This window comes from Pinus tabuliformis, chromosome 9 (assembly GCF_031772625.1).
Source record: "Pinus tabuliformis cultivar Carrire ecotype Pingquan chromosome 9, CPIR1, whole genome shotgun sequence".
Taxonomy (NCBI): domain Eukaryota; kingdom Viridiplantae; phylum Streptophyta; class Pinopsida; order Pinales; family Pinaceae; genus Pinus; species Pinus tabuliformis.
Window position 1 is genome coordinate 12,426,445 of NC_142307.1, and position 23,960 is coordinate 12,450,404.

Sequence of the window (23,960 nt, forward strand, 5' to 3'; positions counted from 1 at the left end):
CGATGCGAAATCATCGCATCGCATATATTGAAAGCGCCCTTAAAAGAAAAACTTAAGGAATTGCTGACGACTGATATGTGACGTCGCATATCACAGCATCACATCAACACCACCACAGTAAATGAAAACGCAATCTGCGATCTTGTGATTTTGCGATCTGCGATCTTGCGATCCGCGATGAATGAGACTATGAATTCTTGCGACGACACTTCTTGACATCGCAATCCTCAATACTGCGATGCGAATCGCAGGAACCACTCATCGCAGGATTCCCTCGACATGGTCTGTAAACCCAAAATTGAGCGCGCACCTTAAGGGAAATTAATGATTGTACGCCAAAATATCCAAGAATGATTGTGTTGTGTTTTTCGAAGAGTCAAGTCATTATGAGTGTCATGGTTATGCGTTCATTAGAACTTAAAGCTTTCATGTCAATCTTTTCGTCATTTCTCTTTTCCCTTGCGTAAACTGTAAGGCAGCAACTAATATAAATCAATATGCAGGAAACATCCAAGGAAAAGGGGAAGTGCCAATACTAGGAGAACAGAGAGGAGATGCCTTCGCAAATGGATGCCGCATGCAGCAGGACCGCGGATTCTAGAGTATCACTCAACAGACACTGATGAAAATAGACTATCCAAGACTCAGAGTCAAAGGCGCACAAAAGCAGCATGTTTGCAAAAGATCCTGAAGCTCAGACTGGGTAAAGCAAAAAGAAAAACGCTAAAGAGGGAGGACGCTCCAGAAAAGCCTGGAACAAAGAATAGAAGCAATTTTCAATACGAAAGATTGTTCAGGCAATGAAATCCCTAACTCATTGAGTCGTTCGCACGGCCAGAAACCAAAATAGCAACAACACAATCAATTTGAAAGAAATCCGGGTTATACTAAGTATACACACAGCAAATACACCCAGCCAGACGAATATTTTCGAAAATATCTTCTAGTTTGTCAGAAAGAGGTGCCAGCTTTTGTTATTTCCACTTTTAGCGCTCAAACAAAAGGAAAAGACAACTAGCCGACTCTTTCCAGGCGAACGTTGCATCGCTTACAGCACTAAGGAGCAGATATAGAAACGGTTAGAAATTAGATTCAATTTTTAGAAATAAATTTGTTTTAGTAAAAGGGCGGTCATTTGAAGCTGTTTCCTAAATTTTTGTAATTAAGATTAATTAGTTAGTAGTATTTAACCCTTCTCATGGCATTTGGAGAAGGGTCCAGAAATTTGTCAAAAAACTTGTCCTCAGAACATGCACTTTTGCACCCTCGGAGGGGGATTTTGATGAATGGATGGATCGAGATTTATTTATGTTTGCATTTTAATGTCTGCTACTGATGTTGCACTTCTGTACTCTTAGTAGATATTAGAACAAGTAGAGATAAATCGTTATTGCTTGAAGTTTGTGAGTGAAATCAGTCATAAATGGTACTTTTATCTCTTGACGAATTTCTACTTATATTCTTAGAGTGATATGCAGCTGAGTTGTTTATATGTTAATGTATGAATGTGTGGGTTACCATTTGGCACTTCTGTACGGTGGAGTCATTTATTTATGCTTGACATATGAATAACTTATTATGCGATATGATGTTCACAACTGTTTTGCCTAGCTTTTTATGCAGAATGGTTTATCTTAATTGATTTCTATTCTTATGATAGCTGAATAATCTTTATTACGAGTTATTGTTCGAAATCTTTTTAGATCGCATAATAGAGGAAATCTACCCCGGGTTAGCGTAGATTAGATGTGTTGTTTTTTGTTAGACTACAGTAGCATAGAGTCAGTTTAGAAGTTAGAATTAAATTAGCTTAAATTACTTCTTGATCAGCATCATCAAACTGTACACACACACACACACCCCCTTACATTGGGAAACTTGTCCCATTATCCCCAGTGGGACCCGCTATACCAAATGGACAAGGAGCTGCCAACCAAGTTCCGGACCGGGTGGGTATCCCCCTTGTTGTTGACCCGATTTCCGGGCCCTCAACATATTTGGCGCTAGAAGGAGGGCACGAACTATGAATGGCAACTAAGTCAAAATCTAAATACCATTCTGAGAGTAAATCACCCTCATTAACTCCCCCGACTTCTCCAGTACGGTTAAAACCGGAGTTAGAAGTCACTCGAGTATCCACCGCTGCTACCTACCCTAATATGCCAGACCAAATCATCATTGAACCCCCTGAAATTCAAACTTTGATTCGTAAACTCCAGGGATTCTATATTTTTTCTCAGAGGTCTGATAAATCTCACGGCAGCGTGACTTCGCAGTACAATCCTGCTCATCCACTGACCAGATTGAAGAGTGAAAAATTTGGCATTCAACCAAGTGAAGTTCCTCTCCCTACTAGGAAAAGAGCAAGGAAAACACCACCAGAGTCTGACAGTGAGACTCTTTCATCTACTTCGTCCATTTCAACCCCCTCACCGCGAAGTCAACCACCCACATCCTCATCCCAAATCACTCATCCATCTTCCACAACCCTTCCTCTTCAGTCATCAAAGATCATAATATCTTCATCGTCTCAGCATCAGGGACCATCCTCTGCACTTTCATTAACTAGCTGCTCAACGATGGCCCAGTCTCCATGGAACAATCTTGGGGCGGTTTTAATTCCTCCACCCCTGAGCCCAATACCGGCCCATCCTGAGAAATGGCTACCTAAATTCAATCCAGAAAGAGGCATGCTAGCTAAAGAGCATATCAATAATTTCATGCTTTCTGTTAATCTCAATGGAGTTACCAATGAGGATGTTGTCGTCTGGCTTTTTCCCTATACAATGCAAGGAACAGTCGGGTCATGGTACTTTTCGTTACCTTCCGGGTCTATCACAAGTTGGGACATTTTTCAAAGTCAATTCCTCACCAAGTTCGGCGATGACAGATCAACAGCGACATTGATCAATGACCTATCTAATCTTAAAGATGAGGCTAGAGAACCCATTAAAGATTTCAATTTACGGTTCAATAAGATCCTCAACAAAATTCCCGCTGCTTCTCAACCCAGCGAGGAAGTAAGATGTGAATGGTATATCACGGCCTTACCATCAAACTTGGCTATCTTCGTAGATAGGGCAAACAAGACGACCTTAGTTGAAAACTTGACAAAGGCGTTAGCAGTAGAAAAGCGCGTAGTTGCCATAGAAAAGAGATCTGCAATAGAAGAACGCAAATCTAAGAAAATATCTTTCAAAGAAGACACCAAGAAGAAGCAAACGAAAGATCCTTTCGATATGGAAGGATTACAAAAAGTGTTAAAGGCCTTGTCCAATGAGATGATTGACATAAGAAAACAAGTAGCAGAAACTTCTTCAAAAAAGCCCTACAGAGCTTTTAAAAGAAATCCTCCCATGGAGGTGAAACCACCCAATGCTGTCTCAAACGTCGAATCTGAAGAAGAAGAAGAAGAAGAGAATACCACTGAAGGGCAGACCGATGATGAAGAAGTTATGGAACTACAAGGAATGTGGGATTTCATCCTCCCACAAGAAGAAGATCAAGAAGCATTTCCGGTTAGCACACGAAGCAAAAATCAATTTGATTCTCCCCAAACTACCCCTAAACAGAAGGGCGCAAGCCCTGCAACAAAATATAAGGTCGCAACAAAGAAAACAACTGCTAGAGCGACCCAATTTAGCCCAGTCCAATCAGATCAAGCACCTCCATCAAGAACACTGATAGTGTCGGATGAAATGGAGTATAACATTATCGATGACATGAAAAAGACTAGGGCTAATATCACTCTTTACGAATTGAGCAAATTGAAACATCAACAAAAAATAATGATGAAAGAATTACATGCCGTGCCTACTACATCTTTACCTACAGCCGTAGCTTCCCACAACATGGGAAGACCTCCAACCAACATGATCAATAAGATTGATCCAAATGACATTGCCTTGATTGGAGGAAGATCAAGATCTCATACTCCTCCTTTTCTTCTCACTTATGAAATTTTCAATAAAAACGTGCAAAATTTCTTGGTTGATTCTGGTGCTTCAACGAATATTTTACCCAGATCAATATGTGCCAAATTGAATGTTCAACCACAAAAATCTGCAGTGCACATAGTTCAACTTGATCGATCTCAAGTCGAAGTGATTGGTGAACTTAACCAGGTGACCATAAGATTGTCGTCTAACCCGAAAGTATGCCAGGTTATCGACATTCTAGTAGCTGATATCCCTGAACTCTATGGTTTAATTCTTAGCAGGGATTGGTCCGAAAAACTCCATGGATATTTCTCAACCGATTGGTCGCACATGTGGTTACCCTACAACGGTAAACCGAATCAAATAAAGGTTGAACGGGAGTTGCACCAAAAGTACATAGTGACTGAATTGGAAGGAGAGAATGAAGCAATAGCATACAACAGCAGTATCATAGGCAATTACTCGGTAGATTCTTTCCTCAGCAATTTCAATGCTCATATTTCACCTTAGAAAATTCAGTTTTGTCCCAAGTTGAAAATTTTTCTCAAACTGATAATTCAAAATGTGTTATTTTAGATAACCCTGTAAATACATCTTTGTTTTGGAAATTACATTTTGATGGCTCTAAATCTAACGAGGGAGCAGGAGCAGGACGCGTTCTGATTAGCCCAGACAGAAATAAGACCATGCTTACGTGCAGACTTGAGTTCGATTGCACGAACAATACATCGGAATACGAGGCCTTGGTGCAAGGCCTATAAAAAGCAATCGAACTAAACGTTAAGTATCTTCAAGTTTTTGGAGATTCTGAGATTGTTGTCAAACAGGTACGTAACACCATACATTACCTGTCGAGCCATTTGAAGCACTATCAATCTTTAGTACAAGATCTGACTGCACATTTCATAGCATTCAATATTTCTTCAATCCCAAGACTCCAAAATGCGAGCGCAGACCTGTTAGCTAACGTAGCCTCTAGACTTATTCCCTCCGAAGATTTTAGTCCAGATAGATTCTCAATAGAATTAATCTTTAGACCATCCATCACTGACAACATCACCAACTGGAGAGTATTCAATGACGATACTGACATTGTAAATTTCCTCACTTCTGAAGGATCCTACTCAAATCAAATAATTGACGAAGACCATCATGATCACCAAATATAGCAAAATAACACTGATAATGCTATACCTAAATTGGTGGTTAAGTTGGAAGATTTATATGATTTAAAAAGTCGGTTTAAAAGCTCTGCCAATTCTAAACTCTACAGTTCAACTCTGAATTATGAATTAGTGAACCTAGGAACCGATGAGAAGCCACAAAACGTTAATCTAGGCCACAACCTAGCCCCTGAAGAAAAATCAGCATATATCCGTCTTCTTAGACAATACAAAAACGTTTTTGCATGGAATTACGATGAGCTGAAGACATACAACACTTCTGTCATTCAACACACTATCCCTATGATTGACAATGAAAAACCTGTCCAACAGAAGCTCAGAAAAATCCACCCTAACTTAGAAAATCAAATAAAGACTGAGCTAAATAAGTTGTTGAGAGCCAGAATAATTTTCCCTGTCAGACATTCCAAATGGGTATCCAATATGGTGCCCGTTAGAAAGAAAAATGGAGATATCAGAATCTGTATCGACTTCCGGAATCTCAACAAAGCCTGTCAAAAAGACAATTTTCCCCTCCCACCTATGGAGCAAATATTACAGGCAGTAGCAGGCTCAGAGTTAATGTCTTTTCTGGATGGATTTTCAGGATACAATCAAGTGCTGGTACATCCCGATGATCAGTTAAAAACCACATTCCGAACTAAATGGGGCACATACGCATATCGGAAGATGCTATTTGGTCTGATCAATGCCGGCGCTACCTTTCAGAGAGACATGGACATCGCGTTTAAAGGTTTAGTCAATAAATCGGTAGTGATTTACCTGGATGATATAACAGTGTACTCCAAGAAACGAAGCGACCATCTCAAAGACTTGAAACAAATCTTTCAAAGATGTTTAAGGTACGAGATTTCACTTAACCCAAAGAAATATTTTTTCGCATTAAGTGAAGGGAAATTGCTAGGATTCATAGTGTCAAAGTCTGGTATTCACATTGAACCTGACAGAATCAAAGAAATTTCTGAAATATCCGTACCCCATAACAAAAATGCCATGCAATCTTTCCTTGGTCAAATCAATTTTGTAAAGAGGTTTGTCCCGGATTTTTCACGTATTATTTCTCCTCTACAAAATATGATAAAAAAGAATTCAAATTTTAAATGGGGTCAAGATGAACATGAAGCATTCAACTTAATCAAGCAAGCTATCATCAACGCTCCATCTTTAGCAACCCCAAATTTTTCAGAATCTTTTATCTTATACACATTTGCCTCAGAGAAATCTTATGCCGCGATTTTAACTCAAGAAAATCAAGAGAAGGCGGAAGCTCCAATTGCATTTTTTAGCTCGAACTTACAAGGTGCTGAACTCAATTATTCAGACGTGGAGAAATAGGCATATGCCGTTTTCAAAGCAATTAAATATTTCAGACCTTTCTTACTTAAATCCCATACCAAAGTCGTAGTACCGTTTCCAGCGGTAAGAAAAATTTTGATACAGAAGGATGTGGGCGAAAAGAGAGCAAATTGGATTACCGCCTTACAAGAATACGATCTTGAGATCAAGCCAAAAAACATCGTAAGAGGTCAAGGCTTCTGCAAAATGTTAGCTGGAGCATCGCAAATTCCTGAGAACTCATCTGAAGAGGTACATACATATGAGGTAAGCCTAAACGATTCAGAATCATTATATGCGGACACCATTTATTATCTTAAGAATGGGTATGCTCCATCACACCTGGACCACACCAAGAAAAGAGCTCTGAGATTGAAAGCTAAACAATACCACCTCATAAATGATGTTCTGTTTAAAAGGAATTACGATTCTGTACTTCTTAGGTGTCTTGAGAAAACTGAAGCCGAAAAGGTTTTGCAGGAACTCCACGATGGACCAGCAGGTGGACACTATGCTGGAGAAGCTACTGCACATAAGCTCTTACGTGCAGGATATTATTGGCCCACGCTGTTCAAAGACTCATACAATTATGTAAGGAAATGCCAAATATGCCAGATTGTTGCAGGGAAACAAAAGAAATCGTCCATGCCACTACAGCCGGTTAACATCGAGCAACCATTCAGCCAAAGGGGCTTGGACATAATAGGTGAGATCGTTCCTCACTCTTCTAAGCAGCATAGGTATATCCTCACGGCAACAGATTATTTTACTAAATGGGTAGAAGTAGTTCCTCTCAAGACGGCTAATTCTGAAAACATTATTGAATTCATAGATCAATTTATCATCATTAGGTTTGGATTTCCAACGGCCTTAATGTTTGATAATGCATCATACTTTTCTGGAAATACAGTGACTGAGTTTGCACTTAAAAGAGGGTTCAAACTGAAGTATTCTGCCAACTACTATCCACAAGGTAATGGGTTGGCTGAATCAACAAACAAAAACCTAATCAGGATTATTAAAAGAATAGTCGACCAAAACCAAAAGAATTGGCACAAAGGGCTCGTAAATGCTTTATGGGCAGATAGAATTATGAAGAAAGCTTCAATCGGCACTTCTCCCTTTAATTTAGTTTATGGGAAAGAAGTGGTTCTTCCAACTCACTTAGTCATTCCCTCTTTGTCTTTAGTACAACACATCGATGAAGTATCTACTTCCTCCTTACAATTGAGACAAATGGAAATAATCAAACTAGAAGAACGACGAGAACAAGCTAAGAAAACCCATGCTCACCACCAAGCGCTAATAAAATCCTCTTTTGACTCAAGCATAATGACCAGAAAAAGCTTTCAGATGGGAGATTTAGTTTTAAAATGGGATAAGGCTCATGAAGAAAAGGGCAAACATACGAAATTTCAGAAGCTGTGGCTTGGTCCTTTTCAGATTGTAGAAGTCATAGGCCCATCGACGTTTGTGTTGCAGGATTTGGCAGGTAGAAGAGATTCTTTGCCTGTGAATGGACAGATGGTTAAAATGTATTTTCCATAGAAGATCATTCTTCTATTTTTGTAGGATAGTTTTAGTTTATTTATTTATTTATTTATTTGTTTTTCTCTTTCTTATAAATAAAACCGGTTGTAAATGATCATCAAAAAGGATTCATGAAAGAGCACAACAATTCTCTATCAGATTTTGATTTCGCTTGTACAAATAGCAAAAATTTTCGAAAAATCTGATTTTTATTATTGACAAATAGAGTTAACTTTAGCCTAAATATGATGTTAGTTTAAACCTCTCAAAAAAAAACTTTGATGAAAGCAACCTTTGGTAAAAAATTGTTTTATGTTAGCACAATGAAAGGTATCATCAATAATAAAATAAATATTCTCTGTAAAGCTGCTGTTTTCAAACTCTATTATTGTCGTCCAGAGCTTTCTTAAGGAAAAACAATGACTTCCTCCCTGCTAAAGGAAACCGTAGCATTCAGAGAAACAATCCGAGAAAACACTATATCTCAAATAATAAGAGGTCTCATCACGAGTCGGCTTATCATGATCACAGATATTATAACTTGCTGACTTTGCCAATACTGTCTATCAAAACAGGGCAACGACTCAAGATTGTTGCAATCAAAAGACAAGGGGTCTCATCACGAGCCAGCTTGTTCAACAAAAGTGTAAATCTAGTGAATGACTGTGTCATAATTTGGCCACCAAACCAAGACATTTTTCTTTAAAGAATAAAAAAGGAAAAAAATGTCAAAAAGGATTTTTCTCTGAAATGTTGTAAATAACCTCAACCAGGATAAAGGATCATTGCTGGATAACAGGTAACCCTGTCGAGGCTATGGATGCCTGCGGGCAGCACAGGCTCTACCTACGACAAATGAGCATATTTTAAAAGCCAGTACGCAGAGAAGACCTTATTTTATCTATAAAAAGACCGAGTAATGTCTGGTATGAATGCAAGAATTAAGCTTGAGGAAGCAGACAATTGGAATAAAAAGGTTGTGACAAAGTATCATTGATAGGATAAGGAGTAATGTACTCTATCTGTCCATAACAAAATTTAGGCATGTGAAATTTTTTTTGTTTCGGAAGTGAAAATTCAATAGAAAAGCAGAGATAATTGGTTCTTCACAGTGAATCGCCATTGTTGTGGTCACCAACAACCCCCCTCTTTGTTTGATATTAGAAATAACACCAAGCAAAGGGGGACCCTTAACAAAAAATCCAAAAAAATATTTGTATCAAAATTTTTGTATTTCTAATCCCTAAAGCTAGATCGTATTGCGAAGAGAGAGTGAAGCGTTTCCTATGCGCATAAATTAGCTGAGAAGAAGCGATGCGAAATCATTGCATCGCATATATTGAAAGCGCTCTTAAAAGAAAAACTTAAGGAATTGCCGACGGCCGATATGCGACGTTGCATATCGCAGCATCACATCAACACCACCACAGTAAATGAAAACGCGATCTACGATCTTGCGATTTTGCGATCTGCGATCTTGCGATCTGTGATGAATGAGACTATCAATTCCTGCGACGACACTTCTTGACATCGCAATCCTCAATACTGCGATGCGAATCGCAGGAACCACTCATCGCAGGATTCCCTCGACATGGTCTGTAAACCCAAAATTGAGCGCGCACCTTAAGGGAAATTAATGATTGTACGCCAAAATATCCAAGAATGATTATGTTGTGTTTTTCGAACAGTCAAGTCATTATGAGTGTCATTATTATGCATTCATTAGAGCTTAAAGATTTTATGTCAATCTTTTCGTCATTTCTCTTTTCCCTTGCGTAAATTGTAAGGCAGCAATTAATATAAATCAATATGCAGGAAACATCTAAGGAAAAGGGGAAAGCACCAATACTAGGAGAACAGAGAGGAGATGCCTTCGGAAATGGATGCCGCATGCAGCAGGACCGCGGATTCCAGAGTATCACTCAACAGACACTCATGAAAATAGACTATCCAAGACTCAGAGTCAAAGGCACACAAAAGCAGCATGTTTGCAAAAGATCCTGAAGCTCAGACTGGGTAAAGCAAAAAGAAAAACGCTAAAGAGGGAGGACGCTCCAGAAAAGCCTGGAACAAAGAACGGAAGCAATTTTCAATACGAAAGATTGTTCAGGCAATGAAATCCCTAACTCATTGAGTCATTCGCACGGCCGGAAACCAAAATAGCAACATCACAATCAGTTTGAAAGAAATCTGGGTTATACTAAGTATACACACAGCAAATACGCCCAGCCAGAGGAAGATTTTCCAAAATATCTTCTAGTTTGTCAGAAAGAGGTGCTAGCTTTTGTTATTTCCACTTTTATTGCTCAAACGAAAGGAAAAGACAACCAGCCGACTCTTTCCAGGCGAACGTTGCATCGCTTATAGCACTAAGGAGCAGATACAGAAACGGTTAGAAATTAGATTCAATTTTTAGAAATAAATTTGTTTTAGTAAAAGGGTAGTCATTTGAAGCCGTTTCCTAAATTTGTGTAATTAAGATTAATTATTTAGTAGTATTTAACCCTTCTCATGGCATTTGGAGAAGGGTCCGGAAATTTTTCAAAAAACTTGTCCTCAGAACATGCACTTTTGCACCCTCGGAGGGGGTTTTTGATGAATGGATGGATCGAGATTTATTTATGTTTGCATTTTAATGTCTGCTACTGATGTTGCACTTCTGTACTCTTAGTAGATATTAGAACAAGTAGAGATAAATCATTATTGCTTGAAGTTTGTGAGTGAAATCAGTCATAAATGGTACTTTTATCTCTTGATGAATTTCTGCTTATATTCTTAGAGTGATATGCAGTTGAGTTGTTTATATGTTAATGTATGAATGTGTGGGTTACCATTTGGCACTTCTGTACGGTGGAGTCATTTATTTATGCTTCACATATGAATAACTTATTATGCGATATGCTGTTCACAACTGTTTTTCCTAACTTTTTATGCAGAATGGTTTATCTTAATTGATTTCTATTGTTACGATAGCTAAATAATCTTTATTACCAGTTATTGTTCGAAATCTTTTTAGATCGCATAATAGAGAAAATATACCCCGGGTTAGCGTAGATTAGATGTGTTGTTTTTTGTTAGATTACAGTAGCATAGAATCAGTTTAGAAGTTAGAATTAAATTAGCTTAAATTACTTCTAGATCAGCATCATCAAACTCTACACACACACACACACCCCCTTACATTGGGAAACTGGTCCCATTATCCCCAGTCGGACCCGCTATACCAAACGAACAAGGAGCTCCCAACCAAGTTCCGGACCGGGTGGGTATCCCCCTTGTTGTTGACCCGATTTCCGGGCCCTCAACAGGTTTCTTGGGTCTGTAAATCTACCCCTAACAAGAGAGCTCTTCTCCTGAATTCTTGGGTGTAGTCTTGGACACTCTGACCCTTAAGTTGTCTAAAATTTTGCCAATTCATAATGGCCTTCTGCATGTGAGCAAGAGGATAAAACTGTTTTTTAATGGCTAACAAAAATTCAGGCCATGTTAAGGTAACCTTACCAGATTTCTTGATCTCCTCTTTAGTCTTGGCCTCCCACCAGACCAATGCTGCTCCATCCATTCTCAAAGAAGCCAACTGAATCTTTGTGGCATCATCATGCATATTTTGGATCCTCAAGTAAACTTCCAACTACCTAATCCAGTTGTCAAGCTTTTCTGCATTCACTTCACCATTAAACATAGGTAATTCGAATTTTACATCAAGCTTCAAAAAAGGACTTTTTCCAGAGGATCTATGCTTATGAACAGAAGAAGACGAGGATGAAGAGGAAGAAGGTGAAGATGGGGGTGGTGGATCACCATTTCCTCCATGTCCTTTCTTGGAATGATCATCATCCTTTTTACCTCCTGAAGAGCCCTCTCCTTCATGTGGATTTTTGGACCCTTCTCCAGCCAATTTCTCATTTCTTTCTTGGTACAATATCCTCACCATTTCAGTGAGGTCTAAGAAAGCCTTTCTGAAGACTCTTTCTTCTTCTCTTGGATCTGTCTCTATAGGAATTTCTCCTTCATGTTCAGACATCCTTGAAGCTTCTGCTGAGACTCTTGAGGGTGAAATTGAAGGTGGAGGTGATGTCTCTCTCGTCTTCCTTGACTGAGGATTCTCTCGTTCTCTATTCAACTGTCCCTCCCCTCTTTTAAGTTTCAACCTGGTAAGCATCAATACTTTGCAAGACAGTTAGAAGATTTTTGCACAAAAACCCTGAGCTCTGATACCAACTTGATCTAAATTTGAAACTACTTGAAATTTGTTTGCAAGGTATTTAATTCGGAATTAAACATGTTTAAAAGATTTCCATGTCTTGCAGAAAGAAAACACATGAAATTTTCAGCTGTTCATGACCCATTCAAGCATAGTAGAGTTATTTCCTTTTACTGTTTAACACATTAAAATGAATTTTTTCTGCAAAATAAATCAACCACAAATGCAAAAGAAGTTGATAAAGCAGTTCACCCCCTCCAGGGCTACGTCTGCTGGGTCCAAAGCTCCCAACCGGGCTTGTCCTTGTTTTTATTAAATGCTCAAATTGAAAATACAACTGAATAGAAGCATCTACAGGTGAAATAGATGGCAAAAATGGATTCAAGTCCTCTTTTAAGTTTCAACCTGGTAAGCATCAATACTTTGCAAGACAGTTAGAAGATTTTTGCACAAAAACCCTGAGCTCTGATACCAACTTGATGTAAATTTGAAACTACTTGAAATTTGTTTGCAAGGTATTTAATTCGGAATTAAACATGTTTAAAAGATTTCCATGTCTTGCAGAAAGAAAACACATGAAATTTTCAGCTGTTCATGACCCATTCAAGCATAGTAGAGTTATTTCCTTTTACTGTTTAACACATTAAAATGAATTTTTTCTGCAAAATAAATCAACCACAAATGCAAAAGAAGTTGATAAAGCAGTTCACCCCCTCCAGGGCTACGTCTGCTGGGTCCAAAGCTCCCAACCGGGCTTGTCCTTGTTTTTATTAAATGCTCAAATTGAAAATACAACTGAATAGAAGCATCTACAGGTGAAATAGATGGCAAAAATGGATTCAAAACACTTGAATCCTTCAGGATTGACTATTGGATCACCTCCAATGGATACCTGCAACCCTATACAGTCTTCACAAAATTGGGCCCTAGTGGCTCCTAGAACTTTCACTGCTCCAAAACCTCTGCAAATGACCTCATATGGCTGTAAGACTTACACCAATGGCTTCCGAAGGTCAAAAATACCCAAAATAAAAAAACAAATCGTCCAAAACCGACTTTCCTAGCTAAAGTTATGGCCATTTAAAGTTTCTCCAGTTTGCCCCTAGAAAAACTCCAGCTAACTTTAGTTAACTCCAGTTATCTCCGCCAATTATGGCGAGTCCGCCAAATTTGGCGCTCCTGCCAAAATTTCGCCAACTTAACTGCAGTTACATTTAATGTTTGGGTGGTTGCCTCGGATTTCGTGCTAGCAGAATATTCCTTTTTAATTTTTTTTTGAAAAATTAAAAATTCTAATGTTATGCACAAATTCTTCTTTTTGCCATAACTTCCTCATACGACGACCGTTTTTCAAAACGTTTGCAGCGCCGGAATCAGGAAGACGAGCACTTTCCAGTCATTTAACTTTGAACCAGTTCTAAGCACTTTAAATTTTGAGCATTTTACGACACTTAGAACATGAGCATCTCATCACTATATGTATACCAAAAGTATCAACCTTAAAGGTAGGTGTTGATAGTGATTCGAGATTGATGGAAGTATTTCGCCACTTATTTTCGCATTGACTTAATACAATTTTTTTGACACCATATGGTCTGTAAAGAAATCATGCTTCGATACACAATCTAGATTGGGTAAAAATTAACATATTCCCATAATGAATAGAACTCTTCATTAAATCTGATCGCTTGATCTAATTAAATTATCATGCATATGTTAAAGATTCCTCAATAAACCATGTTAACATTTGGATTTAACCTTAAGGAATCCTAATTTTCTTTAATGACAAGAAACCAATACGGTGTTGACATATTTTAAGTTTCAAGATTCAATTTCCTCTTTATAGAGGTTTTATAATTAAAACCGGTCAATGAAACTCTACTAAGGTGGACTACTCCATATAGCTCACTGTAATGAACCTCATTAGCCTACTCGGAAATTTTTCCCTTAGGCTCCATTAAATTAAAGATTTCTTCATTTAGAGTTGAGTAATAGTGGCCATCATAAGTGTATTAAATTAATCATTACAAACACAGTGATTACAATACTCTTTAGATTAGCCGTTAGTCATTAAGAGGTAACTAGAACAAAGGGTTAAATTCAGGCATACACTTATTTGAAATCTTTGATATCCCTATCCGAGCGTAATTGGAATAAATTTTGATTTTTGCTTAACTAATAAGGCTAGGAATAATGATTAAAATCCTAATACCCATATGCAACATGGCACCATGAGTTTTTTATCAAGCATGCAAGAGTATCAAGCTTGATTATGGAGGACATAGATAGTGGTGAATCCCATAAAATTCTATGGGAGGCATTCTTGCATAGCTGTTCCACATGCATGAACCTTTGCATAATACCATAGAATACTATCCCTCCTTAACAAACGTAAATATGATCATAATAACCCTCACATGAATATGTGATCACACATGAGTCACATGCATTATTCCAACCATAACAATAAAAAATCGTTATCCCCTTCCTTGCATAGATGATCTTTTAGATCAATTGAAAGAAGCTATTTATTTTTCCAAGTTAGACTTGCACAGTGGATATCATCAGGTCAGAGTTGTGGAACAAGATGCATGGAAGACTTCTTTCAAGACAAGGTAGGGATTGTATGAGTGGCTGGTTATGCCTTTTGGCTTAACTAATGCTCCTGCTACTTTCATGAGATTAATGAATGATGTACTCAAACCTTTTCTTGATGATTTTATTATTGTGTATCTGGATGACATTTTGATTTTTAGAAAAACATGGGAAGAACACTTAAAGCATGTTAAGTAGACATTAGATGTTTTGAAAAGAGAAAAAATTCATGTTAAACTCTCAAAATGTGAATTTGGCAAAACATCTCTGAATTATTTGGGTCATATAGTAGCAAGTGGTGAATTGAAGATATATCCCTCTAAAGTGGCAATCATTGTGAACTGGCCTAAACCCAAGTCTTCTACAGAAGTAAGAAGCTTCTTAGGAACAACACAATATTGGAGGAAGTTCATTTCTAACTTTTCCTCAATTGTAGCTCCCTTACATGCTTTGACAGGATTGAACAAGGTGTTTTAGTGGGGATGCAAACAACAGAAAGCCTTTGACACCTTGAAAGAAAAGATTAGTACAACACCCATATTAGCACTGCCTGATATTCAAAGACCTTTGAGATCCAAACATATGTGAGTGACTATGCCATGGGAGCAGCATTGACATAGCATGGTAAACCCATATTTTGTCATTCTGAGACATTTAATTCTGCACTAGTTAATTATCCTACATATGACAAAGAATTGTATGCATTAGTTCAGAGTGGGAAAAAGTGGAAACAGTACTTAATGGGCAAAGAGACAGTAATAAATACTGATCATCAACTACTTCAATATCTACAATCCCAAAGTAAGTTGTAGCAATCAAGACATTATAGATGGATGGGTTTTCTACAACAGTTTCATTTAGTCATTAGATATAAAAAGGGCATACATAGCAAAGTTGCAGACATGTTATCTAGACCCATTATAAATGCAGCTACTATACTTAAGCATAATTTTGTGCTACATGAAAGCTACATTAAACAATACGCTCAAGATATAGACTTTAGACATGTATATGCAACTTTGAGTCAGGGAAAAAGAGTAGAAGAATTGGATTATCATGTAAAGGACTAACTCTTATACCATTGTGGGAAACTCTGCATTCCACAAACTGAGAGAATAAAGATAATTAGGGCAACACACACTTCTATGATATTAGGTCACTTTGGGGTAAGCAAAATAGTTGCACAGTTGCAAAGATTTTATTATTGGCCAAAAATGAATGAGACAGTTTCTAGATAAGTAAGAGGGTGTACTATGTGTGCTAAAAGTAAGCCCAACTATAGAAAACTAGGCTTGTACACTCCATTACCACTACCTTCTCACCCTTGGGAAAGTGTTTCCATGGATTTCATTGGGGCACTGCCTAAATCTAGAAAAGGTCATGATTATCTATATGTTGTTGTGGATAGGTTCAACAAAATTTGTATTTTGATACCTTGTAATAAATAGATCACAACTGAACAAACTGAAAAACTGTTCTTTGAGCATGTATGGGTTCATTTTGGATTACCCACTTGTATTGTATCTTATTAAGAGACCCGATTTGTGGGAAAGTTTTGGTCAAGTCTGTGGGAACAAATGAACACCAAACTAAAGAAAAGCACAACTTTTCATCCACAAACTGATGGCCACACAGAAGTAGTTAAGAGGACAGTAATCCAGTTACTGAGAGGATATTTTAGCAAACATCCTAAGCTTTGGGATGAACATTTGTGTTATGTGCAGCATGCTTACAACAGAGCCAAACATTCTTCTACACAGAGATCTCCTTTTGAGACCTGTTTTGGTTTCACACCAAGGTCTCCTTTGGATTTTGTCTTTGGTAAAGATACCACAGTTGGGGGAAACAATGATGTGGACAAGGAAACTATGTTCATCGAACAAATCCAAGAGATCCACGAGGCAGTACAGGAACAACTGGAAAAGAGCCAAGCCAAATACAAGGCTAGGCATGACAAGCATCAGATGGAGCATAGTTTCCATGTTGGTGACCATGTCTGGCTGTATATGAGCAAGGACATGATGCAAGGTGAAATTAAGAAGCTAAAGCCTATCATGTATGGACCCTTCAAGATACTTGAGAATATTGGTGAAAATTCTTTTCACCTTGATCTACGAGCTTACATGCACATCTACTTAGTCGTAAATGCAGATTGCTTGAGATTGTTTGAACCTTCAATGATTGAGGATCCTGAAGAGCAGAGTCATTTGCCTTCTATTGATGACCTACTACCTGAACATCTTAATGAATTATAGGAAGACATAGTGTTGGACAGGAAGGTGAGGACAATGCACAGGGGAGACATTGAGGACCTCAAGATTGGGCTAAAGGGTTCAAAGTCGAGCAGTGTAAAGTGGATTGAGATTGGACAAGTGACACAACAATATCCTCACTTAGTCGATGCTTGAAAACTAACTTTTGGTAGTCCAAAAGCTTTTCAGTGGGAAGGCTGTGATCCAAATTGGATCCATGAAGAAAAATTAGAGAACCATGAGTGTATCGAATCATGGACAAAACTTCGAATTCAAAGAGCATGGAGTGATCAGAAAAACCTCTTAACACTAGGAGTTGGCAACCAGCATGGAACAACGAGGACCTCGGTTAAAGTGCACTGACCGAGGCCCATGGAGACTACGTAGGAGGCAAAACTAGCGCCTGGGAAGCTTGGATTGGGAAAAGGAGGCAGTTTCTGATGCGCGATTAGCACTTAGTGCTAATTGCACATCGCTGGGAAAAACCCCTCGAGAAGGAAAAGCCTTGAAGTGATCAGTGGCATGGAAGCCATGAAAGCCATGGGGAAATGCTAAAGGCTGAAGGCAGGACCCGTGCTCCAAAACCAGCAGCATTTATCGGGGGTCCCCTTAAGCAGTAAGTGGAATTGCAGAAAAACAAGCGATTCCACTCAGCGCCTAACGCGTGGCAAGCAGAGGAGAGAGAAAAATACCGCTCATCATGCTCTAACGGTCGATCAAGTCAACCAAGTGAAATGAGTGAATGGCGTTAGATTTGGGGGCTCCAGATCTAACGCTGAGATCACGCCCTATGGGAAAACTGGATTTGACAAGGGATTGAGCTGTGATATATAAGGATTTGAGGTCCAATTTGACCGCTGAGGTGGCGAATGAGTCATTTCCCGACGTAACCAAAGAATTGAACCGACGAGGAAAAGCTGGCACAGTTCGTATGAAGACAGGTGGCCACCCACTATGAGCCGTTGAGGATGACGCAGAGATAGGGGACTCCAAGTGAACAACAACAAGAGATTCAACGAAGGTGGAAGAGGAAATGAGCAGCCATTAGAATGGCTGGCTCTAATGTCATGAACAAAGAATAGAGAACACATGGAGGAAGAGAGAATAGAAAGAAGAAGAAGAAGACAGAGAATGAAGAGACAGTGAAGAAAAGAGTAGGAAACATAAAGACAGAGAGCCAAGATGACTTACAACATAAGGCAGCAACGAGCCATCCCTTAGAGGATCTGATAGAGAACTGAGCACCACATTGGGCTCCTCCCATTAAAGACATAGAGAGGTCAAGAGCTGGTAAGGAAAAGAGTCTATGCACTCTAGTGGCTTGGGAAATCCAAGAAACCACCCTGCCAAGCAATTCTATTTTAGGAGACTCAGATTGAGCTCCTAATTGTAATTCTCTTCTTTAAAGACACAATAAAAGAAGGCCACCATTGAAAGCTAGACCGGAGATGTAGCCCTGGAGAATAGGGTGAGCTCCTTATTAATTTGTTGTGTTCTTGTATTTACTTACTGTGTTTCTCTGCTATTTTCCATATTCCCAGTGTTTGTGTATTTTTCAATCTGATCAATCCATTGCCTAAAATAACATAGACACACACCAGCACATGAGTATGTAATACCTTCATTTAATAATCATTTAACTGAGGTCACTCATAGGGTGATTTTCAGATGACAATTTTGGTCTCTCTATTATACATTACTCCTTTCACGTATTCTGTGATTTATTAAGCCATGCATAGACACAACAATTGTAACATTTTTCTTACTAAGAAGAATGCTCGTCATGTCTCAATTTCTTTTCGAATTTAGAGTACTTCATATTGGTTAGATATTTTCCCATAGAACCTTATCTATATAAAATATATGCATTAAGGTATGCTCTTAATTTGCATAATTTCATACTCTTAAGAATATACTTATAATCTTAACATGATCTTGTTTCCATCAATCAAAAGCATCAAGAATTGCTTCTTATTAATTACCATGGTTTATTTGTGGTACACAAGACTACTAGTATGCATATGCAATGCATAGTTTATGCCATATATAATAACATGTTAAAATAGATTTCCCTCTTGCATGTTAATTATTCAAACTTGATTTTCTCTCCTTTGCTTATATCTATAGATTGTTTTTTGGCCATATTCAATTTGTGAGTCCTTCACTTATGCAGGCCTATTTGTACAATTCATTGTAACTACATGCAAATCAATTTGGAATAGTAATTTTTTTTTAATAATATAATTTTCATAAAATCATATATCTATTTTTTTAACCATATTGGACCATGGATTCTAGGATTTTCATAGACTCACCCATAAATGTAGTATCTTAGAAATGTAATAATTCCACAGAAGTAGCTCCATTTAATATTTATGCATAAAACAATATATTACTTCGTCCCATGTGGATCTTGAAGTTGAAATGCCCTAAAGGCTTTCATGGCTACAGACAAAAAAATATTTGATGGTCGAGAGCTTTTGGCTTTATGTGCCTAACAGTGTAATTTTTCATGTAATTTTTAATAACACCAAATTAAGAATGGAGAAAGTGAGAATAGACTCCAATCGTATTAAACAAGGGTATACATATATATTTTCACTTAGGTTTAAAAAATCTTATAAACAAAGGAATCACCACTGCACCAACACACATTACTTTCACATCTTGATTAGTTTCGTGCCTTACTGTATGATGGATAAACCATTTTAAAAAGGAATACCAATTCAACACTACTATTAAACAATTTCCTGTTCTTGTACTTGCTACACTCTTCACAATATTTGCATGTACATTTTTATATTCTGCAAATATCGTAGCCTTTTATATTAATACCACTTAACATTCACATATATTCATTGCATATTCCTTGTAATTAAAGAGCGTGAGGATTTTTCAATTTGCTTAGGTGTTTTCAGGAAAAGCTCGTGCTTTTCGTCATAAAACCTCGTGCTTTTCCTCATAAAAGCTTTACTTTATCTCTAGAAAATCCTTTATGTTCGATGGATCTTTATCTCCCATCCATTCGATGAATAATCCATACAAGCTTATCTAGAATCACATGTAGAAGCTTTATCATGAAAGATTGCTCTCTATCCCATTCCTCATGGGATTTGGCAAGAATCTCCTCTCTCTTGGTGGTCCACCCTCCAAGTGATTTATTTTATTACTTTATTTAGTAACACATTTTCTTTTCATATTACATATCACCTAGCATTCCTCAGCTTATGTTTAGAATAGTTTAACCCAAGTTTAGAATAGTTTAACCCCACAAAGGAGGGTGTCACACCTAGCTTTAAATCCTTTACAAACATTTAACACACAAGGGAGAATATCACACCTAGCACACAAGGGAAAAGATCACACCTAGCTTTTACTTAGCTTAGGTTTACAAACATTTAATACATAAAGGATGGGTGCTAGAGCTGGGTACAAGATGCTAGAAGGGGAGGATTTCTTTTGAACAATTTCTGAGTCTAAATATTCTCTCGTGAAGAGTAAAATAACTACAATTTTCTCTTTCATAAATATTGATATCCTCATGATCTTGAGTGCTTCAAGCTTGCTATTTTTGTAAGTCTGTGCTTACAAAGCATTCACTTCCTCACCATAAATTGTAATAAATTAAAGACCATTTGGAAAGAACTAGTGTTTTTTCTTCAATTTTGTATCTACACATTTATCTCTCTTTTCATGTATTGGGCTGAGCACTTATTATGTGATTTGTTTTGTGTCTTAAGGTTAATATAGTAAAATGAATTTAATGTGTGATATTGATTAGCCATACTGTTATGTATAGCAGCAATATAGCTCTCATATCATTATGTATAGCAACAATAAAATCTATATTAAACGAAATAGTGTGATACAAGAGTCTAATTAAGTGGGAAAGTACAAGTTTATTAAAACTTCAATTTAAATTTAAGTATACAATTAAATTAAAATTTTGGAAAATCTAAAAAATGTTCACTATTTATCAAATATAATTTAAAGAATCACTAACAATGTGGTGTGAAGCTATTTACATAATAATTAAATTGAATTATGGGCCAAATTAAAAGATTGGAAAACATTTATCCACTTGTCTTGAATGGTTGGATGGATGGAAAGTGATAGGATTGACGGTTAAGACACTCCATACTTTGAATTCAAGACTTAAATTTCCCTCCAATATCAAAGTGGTATATTAGATTATGAAGAGATAGAGATAGTCTTAAAAGAAAAATAAACAAATAAAAATATTTAATTATTTAAAAAAACAAAATCAAAATATTCATTAAAAATGGGAAAGTAAGCCACTATAAATATTCATTAAAAATGGGAAAGTAAGCCATTATAAAGTTGAGTCGTTCTGATAGATCATTATTTGGTCTTACTGGAAGTTAACCAATCATCATCATATAAATATCGTTTAGCTTCACACTTGAAACCGAAGTCGTATTTCTTAGCAGTATTCACGATTTTCAGTGACGTATCGCGTATTTCGTAGCAGTCTTCACACAATTTTCTGTGAAGTATCTTGAAATCCAATCTGCGAAATATTCTTGATTGTTGTAGAGGCCGGAAACATGCCTGAGATTCGGTATTCTGAAAAATACTACAACGATAACTATGAGTACAGATTATAATATTTATTTCTCATTCGAAGGCATTTTAAAGATTTATTGTCAGACGTACTCCTTTCAGCATCTACAAATTAGGGTCAGGGTTTGAAGAGAAAATTAGGTTAAAAAAGGTTTTCTGTTGAGGCTTAGGGATAACGCTTTGAGTGTGATGTTTCTTTGTTTGCTCCGGCATGTGACGCTTCCCTATGATGTTGCGCAGCATCTTCCGAGGGATCGGCTTTTGACTAAGGTAAGGCTTCCGTCTTCGTATGGGTGATAGCACTGTCCAAATTAATGTCATTATTCTCTGGGTATCATTTCTTTAAATTTCAGCGAATAGGAATATAAAGTCGCATGCTGCAACTGTTCGGTACTTAAGATTTAGGTTTCAGTGTAGGGCCTAGTTACACTGTTGGAACGACAATTTATGAATTTAACAGTTCGTGTGGGCTCTTATTTCCACGCATAGCATTTATCTTCTCAGTTTACTCTACCTATCCTTCTCAGTATTTTTCTGAAATGATTGGGAGAGCGCTTTGCTTACTCTTCTAAGTTTACTACACCTATCTATTTTGTAACACCGAGTTGGATGTTGTTTATAGTTTGTCTTTTAATGTTGTAGTTAAATTGTTTTGGACTAACCTAATTGTTATTTATGCAGGATGAATGGCGAAAATTTGGGATTGAGCAGTCTAGTGGCTGGGTACACTATGCTATTCACGGCCCTGAACGCCACATTCTGTTATTCAGAAAACCTTTGAATTTCCAACGAAACCAGCAACAGGAAGCACAACAAAGTTGATGGCGGGGGCTCTGCACATTGTTAAAGAAAATAAAATAGGATGTTTCATAGGATTTGGATTTTTAAGAATATAAAATTAGGCTTAATCTTTTAGATAATATTCTAACGTCAAAATTAAACATAATATGAACATACGAATGAATGATCATGTTGATCTACTGAATGTAAAGTTTTGTATTCTTTATGCATTATAAAAATTCATTATGAAAATATAAAATATATTTGTATCTCATTTTATTTTAAATTAATTTTTATATTAAGTTTTTTAATTTTTTTGTTTTTTAATTCTAGGTTATTTAAAATACTATTTTTAGCTAATGGTTTTTTATTTAAAGATTAATGATGATGATGAATATGATTAAAGTCTGCTGACACCAAACATTGATCTATTGGACCAAAAGAAACAAATTATTTATTTTGATTTAGTATTTTATTCCTATGCTCAAAAAGCTTGGAGAGAACACTCCCGAGCTCACTATAGTTTTGGCATTGTAAAAGGCTTGGAAGGTAAGTATTGTAACAAAGATTGTGAAATTGAGATCTAATGTGGTTGTACCCGCGACACTCTAAGAGGAGGTGGTTTTCATCCTGGCGTTCCTATTATGTAATGTGGTTGTATAAGGGGGACTCTAGGAGGAAGTGGTTTTCATCCTTGATGTTCCTATTCTCACATATATGGGAGATCCTTTCCATCCATGGTGTTTTAGGAATTGTCCAACGACCTGTTTCACTATGGAGCTCATGAGAATTTGTTATAATCTTTGCTATATTAATTTTCTTCTTGAGATACTTTTGATCTTCTAGGGTGGAGTTGATGACCTTCTTATAATAACTTAATTTTCTTTTAGCCACCAAATCTTTCTCACACCACATTTTTCTTTGAACTTAGAAGTAACAATATCTTTAATGTTATTTATGTTTTGCAATGCATCATTCTCGTTGATCTCCCAATAGTTTAACCAAGCCCTTGTTTCTTTATGGCACCGTCCATTGAGCCTTAGGTGGTTTTGGCTGGAATTTAAAGCTAGGTTAGGAAGTCTATGATCGTCTATGTTATTTAGCTTGAGCTTGTACAACAAAAACCTAATCATAGTTAGGCTATCAATAGGGGAAATACCTGCTTCTATAAGGAGAATAGGATAGGGTGTATTACTTTTAATTTTCAGGTTATAAGTTATAAAACGCTTCTCGATTTGCTCAATCTTTCTCCATGATTCTCTGGAGATGCTGCAACCCCAAACCTCATAACAAGAGTGACTAAAGTGTTAAAGATAAACTTCTTTTTATCCCACATTACAAGGTTTGTTGTTTTACAATTATTTTCAAGACCAAAATAAGCTTTCCACCCCCCATTAATCCTTTTCTCAATGCTATGGTTCCAGTTGAGCTTGTGATGAATATCAATTCCTAGGCATTTGTAAGAATACACTTCCTCCAAGTTATTATTGTCATACATAAAATTAACGTAAGTGTCCTTCTTGGATTTGATAATCATAACTTTTGTTTTGTCGGTGTT

General features: G+C 37.1%; 1 pseudogene; it reads left to right on the forward strand.

Moving 5' to 3' along the window:
• Positions 1 to 21,606: 21,606 nt before the first annotated feature.
• LOC149146877 (cyclin-dependent kinases regulatory subunit 1 pseudogene) lies at positions 21,607 to 22,444 on the forward strand (annotated as a pseudogene).
• The last annotated feature ends 1,516 nt before the right edge of the window (positions 22,445 to 23,960 follow it).